The following is a 6258-nucleotide window of genomic DNA, read 5'->3' as shown; positions in this document are numbered from 1 at the left end:
TTTTGGGAATACACAGTGTGACACAATGAACTACTAACGGCTGTTGCTGCTACTACTACTATTTAAATAATAAGGGCCAAACTATACTCCCGGTTATATGATTGTGAGTGTAAATCCAATATAACTAAGGACTGCAATGGAATATCTTCAGTTGCAGGTAATAGAGAAATTCTGGAGTTTCACCTGGGTAAACGAGCACGGAATTTGGATCTATGACTTTATACATCCAAGGCATAGGCCAAAAGCCAAGCGAAAAACCCTAATGTTTTCCTGTATACCTCAATATTAGGCACAATAGAGCATTAAATATGTATATTAATACTATTAGGCATGTTCACTTTCAGTCCTGCGGATGTCACCAGACCAGTAATGGAGAAGCTGAGGGAGACACTGAGTGGCCACTGTAACAGATGAGTTATTAGTTCTTAAATACACTCTTTTTGGATGCAAAGCCATCTTAGATGACTCAGACACATGATGGATTGAAGCACTGCTAGTAGTTGAAGCAAAGCTTAATGATTTCTCATTCATTTACATCCGTTTCATTTCATTTCATTTATGAGGTCTGAGTTGTGAATTCAGTGGGAACAAATGGAGAGATCTTACGTCAGCAAGAAAGTCTGGCTGGACAATAAAACTAGAGAGAGGCCCAAATCAGAACCCTGGATCCCACTCCCCATTGGACTTTGGGAAAATTTGGGTTTGGATCTGGATCCGAATTTTACAGCTCAAGCCCATATATAATCGGAACATAGATTTGGACAGTCCAAACCTAAGTCACACTCTGATACAGCTTCTTTGATGTATAAATTCTCCACCTCTTATTTCTGTGACTTTGGTCTTTTAACAGGGCATTGACTGGAAGTGAAAGAGGAACAGCCCATTTGCAGTTTGGTCCAGGCCCAAACTGGAAGAAAAAGCAATGACATGTTGCCTCAAAAACAACCGTTTGCTCTACTTCTATCCCTTTATTCCAACACACGTACACTGCTATTTTCAACTAACGGCACTGAAAAGTGGGCTACTCACTTAGATCCCAGTTAAAGAACTTGGATTGCACTCTCTTCCTGGCCAGGAAAGCTACAGTGGAGGTCTGCCCTTGTAGTCAGGAAGAATGTGACTGGGCTAATTACTTTTTAATGGTATTAATGGAGAGTAATGCACACTGGAAAACATAATCCTAACTATACATACAAATGCTGGGGTCCAAATTAGCTGTTACCACTCAAGAATGAGATCTTGGAGTGACTGTTGATATTTCTCTGAAAACATCCACTCAATGTGCAGCAGCAGTCAAAAATGCTAACAGAATGTTAGGAACCTTAGAAAAGGATAGATAAGAATACAGAAAATATCTCAGTGCCACTATATAAATGCATGTTGCACCCACACCTTGAATACTGTGTGCGGTTCTGGTAGTCCCATCTCCCCAAAAATATATTAGAATTGGAAAAGCTACAGAGAAGGGCAACAAAACTGTTTCAGGCATGGAGCATGCAAGGAGACGTTAAAAAGACTGGGACTATTCATCTTAGAAAAGAGAGACAAATAAGGGCAGGAACTTGTTGCCTGGGGATATTGTGAAGGTCAAAAGTACAACTTGATTCAAAAAAAGAATTAGGCAAATTCATGGAACATAGTTCCATCAATTGCTAGTAGCTGAGTGGTCAGGGACACAACCCCATGTTCCAGGTGTGCATTAAACCTCCACCTGCCAGAAGCTGGGAATGGACAACTGAGGATGGATCATTCAATAGTTGCCCCTGTTCTGTTCATTCCCTCTGAAGCATCTGGAACTGGCCACGGTCAGCAGACAAGAAACTGGATTAGATGGACCATTGTTCTGACCCAGTATGGTGATTCATATGTTCTTACTTTCATAATGCGAGCACAGCAGTAAAACTTGATGCTTAACAGACACCTTGCATCTGAGGATTTTAAGAGGGTGAAGGTTTTGGGAGCAAGTCTCTTCCTGAGTTGGACAAACACTGAGACCCATTTCAAAGCATCACCAGAGAAAAGAGAATTTGTGAAATTCCTTGTTCACAAACACTGTGTTTTAGTGGACTGATAGTGTGAGGTGCAGTGTCTGGCAGGCATACACTTTAACATGCACATTTTTATTCATATGCCAATTTGAATACTAACAGAAAAATCATACCATTTGGAACCAAACCGGCCAAGTTTTGCCCAGCTGATTTTTGAAAGTCCCCTATCACTTTTACAAAGTTTTAAGATGCTATTTTCCATTTTAGATGTAAAAAACTTTAAAACTCTCTCACTTATTTTCTTACACTATTTTTCTAAAAAGATAACTTTTTTCCTTATTCCTTTAGGCTTTTGTGTGTAGGCTAAGGTAGCTTCATTCAAAATCCTCTCTGGTCTCAGTGTGTGGTGTCTTTGGAATGCCTTATTGTCAGCTGAGCTGAGGGGCATTTAAGAGGCTTGTAAGTAGACTACTAAATCCCCCTGAAAATCCAGGCAAATTCCAAGGCTGTCCTTTTCTCAGTAGGGGTGGGTGGGCTAATTACAAACCTATTTAAACATTGTGAGTTCAAGGGTTTGATTTAACCTTGAACAATATTTGGTTCACTTCATAATTAGGCGATGCTGTCAAAAAGGGAAGAAGAGAGGGTGAGAGAGGACATAGCCAATATGAAAACAAAGTGAATATTGGTGCTAAGAGTGGGCAGACTGAAAACACAAGAGTAAGGTTGAACTCCCCTGAAAGTCTGGGGGTTGGGAGTGAAAAAATTCTAATTACAAAATGAACAATGTACAACAGTGAGTATCCATTTGTCATTTCGTATCTTTATGTGGGAGTGGAGGGAGGGATTCTGTCTTGCTTTCATAAATTGCACGGGCTCTCTTTCAGTCAGAATAACTTTTTTAATTGAATCACCCTTAGGAAATAACCCTGCTTGATTGGCACCATAGAAGATGCTGGAACAATGAGGAGACAATTAGCATGGCCTCTGCACAAGCCTGACATGAATATTTGCAAAGCATTCCTTTTATTTTTTAAAGGATTTAAATTACAGAAATAAAAGGTTCATACACTAGAGCAAGTTTTGTGAACTCTGTTAACCCAAAAGAGTACTTCAAGCAGTTTGCCAAATCTCAAACTCCACAGGGTTCAGCCATCCCCAATTCTCACTTCAGTTGGGTGTCCACATAGGAAGTGGAGAAAAGAGATAGGACTTGGAAGTGTGCTGCCACCCTCAGAGCCCATGCCATGGAACAGACTTCCGATGGAGGTTGTGGAAGCTCTTTTGCTGAAGGTTTACAAAAGGAAGCTGGATAGCCATCTGTCTCGGGTAGTTTAGACACAACAAATCCTGTATCTTGGCAGGGGGTTAGACTAGACGACTCTTGCAGTCCCTTCTAACCTTATGATTCTATTAAAATAAATCTGAAGTAAATCATTCACATTAGTAGAATTACTCCTAAATTATTCTGGTGTAATCAAATTATTAGCCACTTGTATTCACAAACTATCTTTCCAACCTTTGTTAAAAACACCTTGGAATCTACAGTACAAATTTAATTGTCCTACTTTGTAAAGTTTACGGAATGGCTTCTAACAAAGACAGAAAAAGTGATAGATTATCCTGCTACATATATCAGGATAAGCTAACATGGATCTCAATGGAAACAAAAATAAACACAACAGAGTGTGAGTTATGATTTTGGTAATTCAAAAAAAGTTGATCACAGACTAAGGATCAGGCTTAGACCCATTATAAGGGATAATGTACTAGTTCAGTATTATAGATGCATAACTGCAGTAAATTCATGTGTATAATATGCTCTGGATATTAATCTTTAAAAGAAAAGGAGAAAAATATGACAGAAATTGAGAAGAGAGGAAAAAAGACAGATTTTTCTTACTGACTGCTGCAAAGCGGGGCAGAATGTCAAAGTCTGAAAGACCATACTCAGAGAATACTTATCAATGCTTTGCTGCCTCTCCCCTGCCAGAGCCTTTCTCTACCTGCAGAGGATTGTGTAGGACCCTAAGGGTCTGTCGTCTCATTACTCTATTGGCATAAGCAGTGCCTCACTGTATATATTCTATATATACTCCTGCTGGAGGGCATGCAGTGTATGTATTGTACATGCTGCAATAAGTGTAGACATAGCCTTATACAGAGTTTAAGAATACTGGGTACAGTTCTCATTGTTATAATACAATGAGCCATGGATGGATTGTACAATTATATATCTGCTACATACTAAGGGCTACATTGTGCCATTCTTACTCCTGTTGAGTACCATTGCAATCAATGTTATTACTCAGGAAGTATGGCACTGCTTGATATGAGTAATAAGGGCAGAATCTAGGGTGACCTGATATCCCGATTTTATAGGGACAGTCCTGATTTTAGGGTCTTGTTCTTATATAGGCTCCTATTACCCCCTCTCCCCCACCCCATCCCGACTTTTCACATTTGCTATCTGGTCACCCTAGGAGAATCTGGCCTAAACATAGGAAGAAAAAAATATATAAATTGTTTCAAAGTAACATCTAGAGCACTGGACAAATATTGCACAACCCTACAAAATAACAAACCACTGCACTTCATCCACTGCAGCAACAAATCAATGCAACTATAGAATTTCAACCCACATCATTCACATTGTGTTTAAAACCTATATTGTAGTCTCATTTCCCAATGATGTAAGCAAATAGCCTGAAAGAAGAATGAGTTCTATTTCCATGTCACAGATTAGGCGGCTCTACATCCGTGCACAATGAGATAAATAATGGATTTTGCTCCAATTAAGTGTCCCTTTTGGGTCTTTTTATCCCAGATGACAAAATACAAGGCTTGCACAGCATAAATAGTAGGCATCCTTCAGTCCATGGATATGTGCCCCCGAGAGGTAAAGAATTTACTCAGTTAGTTTTATGGCAGCCACGAACGTGGCTGAGGAGACCCACTCAAATGAGGCAATCTCTGCTGCATCTGTCACATTTAAAGGTGATGTTTCGACCCTTTGGGCTCTGCCTTCTCCGAGCTCTTTTCTCCTCTGCCAAGCTGGACAGCTTCCTCTCAGAACTCCAAAGACCTTTGTTAAGCTCTTGTTTCCAAAGGCTTCGGTCTTGAGTGTGTTCTTCCCATTTGTCCACATCCATATTCATTTCTTTGAGGTCTCGCTTGCACACATCCTTGAAACGCAATTTTGGATGTCCTTTGGGTCTTTTTCCAGATACCAGTTCGCTGTAGAGGATGTCCTTTGGGATGTGCCCATCATTCGTTCAGCACACATACCCAAGCCAGTGGAGGCATCTATGCTTCAGCAGTGTTTGCTTGCTGGGTATGCTGGCCCGTTCGAGCACCTCAGTGTTGGTGACTGTCCCTCCAGGAGATTCGAAAGATTCAACGAAGGCAACACATATGAAAGCTGTTGAGCCTCTTTTCCTGATGAGAGTATAGTGTCCATGTCTCGCTTCCATACAAAAGTGTGCTTATAACACATGCATGATATACACAGATCTTTGTGTGTTCTGTCAGTTTGTTGTTTTGCCAGACCCTCTTGTTCAGTCTAGACATTGTTGTGGTGGCTTTTCCAATGTGGATGCTGAGTTGTTTCAAGGGAAAGGTGGACTGCGATAGTGGACCCCAGGTATGTGAACTTGTTCAACACTTCAAGCTTGTTGATCTTGATGGAGATTGCTTCCTCAACTCCTTGGCACATTATTTTAGTCTTTTTTTAGGCTTATAGTAAGCCCAAAGTCCTGGCAGGTTTCTGTGTGGGTTGTCACTGCTGCATTGTCAGCGAAGAGGGGGCGTTGAATAAGGGCCTCCCAAGTCTTGGTTTTAGATCTGAGTCTTGCAAGATTGAACAGCTTTCCATCAGATCTTGTGTGCAAGTAGATTCCTTCAGGTGAGGAACCAAAAACTTGTTTCAGTAGCAGAGAGAAGAAGATCCCAAACAGAGTTGGGGCAAGTACACAACCTAGCTTAACGCCGCTACGAATCTGAAAAGCCTCAAAAACTGAGCTGTCCAATTGGTCTGTGCTGTACATGTTTTCATGGAAGAATCGAATCATGCTTAAGAGCTTGGTGGGGGGGCTGCACTGTGATTCAGGATAGATTCTGTCTGCAAGGGTCTGAAGTCTGTTCAGGACAACTCGGGCAAAGGCTTTTCCCATTATATTAAGAAGGGAAATGCCATGATAGTTGTTACAGTCGCTCATCACCCTTGTTTTTATAGAGAGTGATGATGCTGGTGTCTCTCATTTCCAGCACA

At 40.8% G+C, this 6258-nt stretch overlaps 1 non-coding gene across 1 annotated transcript; it reads left to right on the top strand.

Annotated features, from left to right (window-relative positions):
- Positions 1 to 2917: 2917 nt before the first annotated feature.
- On the top strand, positions 2918 to 3020 carry LOC140917804 (U6 spliceosomal RNA). The gene has a single exon (XR_012160996.1). It is a non-coding gene; the product is annotated as a U6 spliceosomal RNA (small nuclear RNA).
- The last annotated feature ends 3238 nt before the right edge of the window (positions 3021 to 6258 follow it).

The sequence above is a fragment of the Lepidochelys kempii genome, chromosome 9 (assembly GCF_965140285.1).
Source record: "Lepidochelys kempii isolate rLepKem1 chromosome 9, rLepKem1.hap1, whole genome shotgun sequence".
NCBI classification, from domain to species: Eukaryota; Metazoa; Chordata; order Testudines; family Cheloniidae; genus Lepidochelys; species Lepidochelys kempii.
This window is presented reverse-complemented; position numbering and strand designations above follow the sequence as displayed.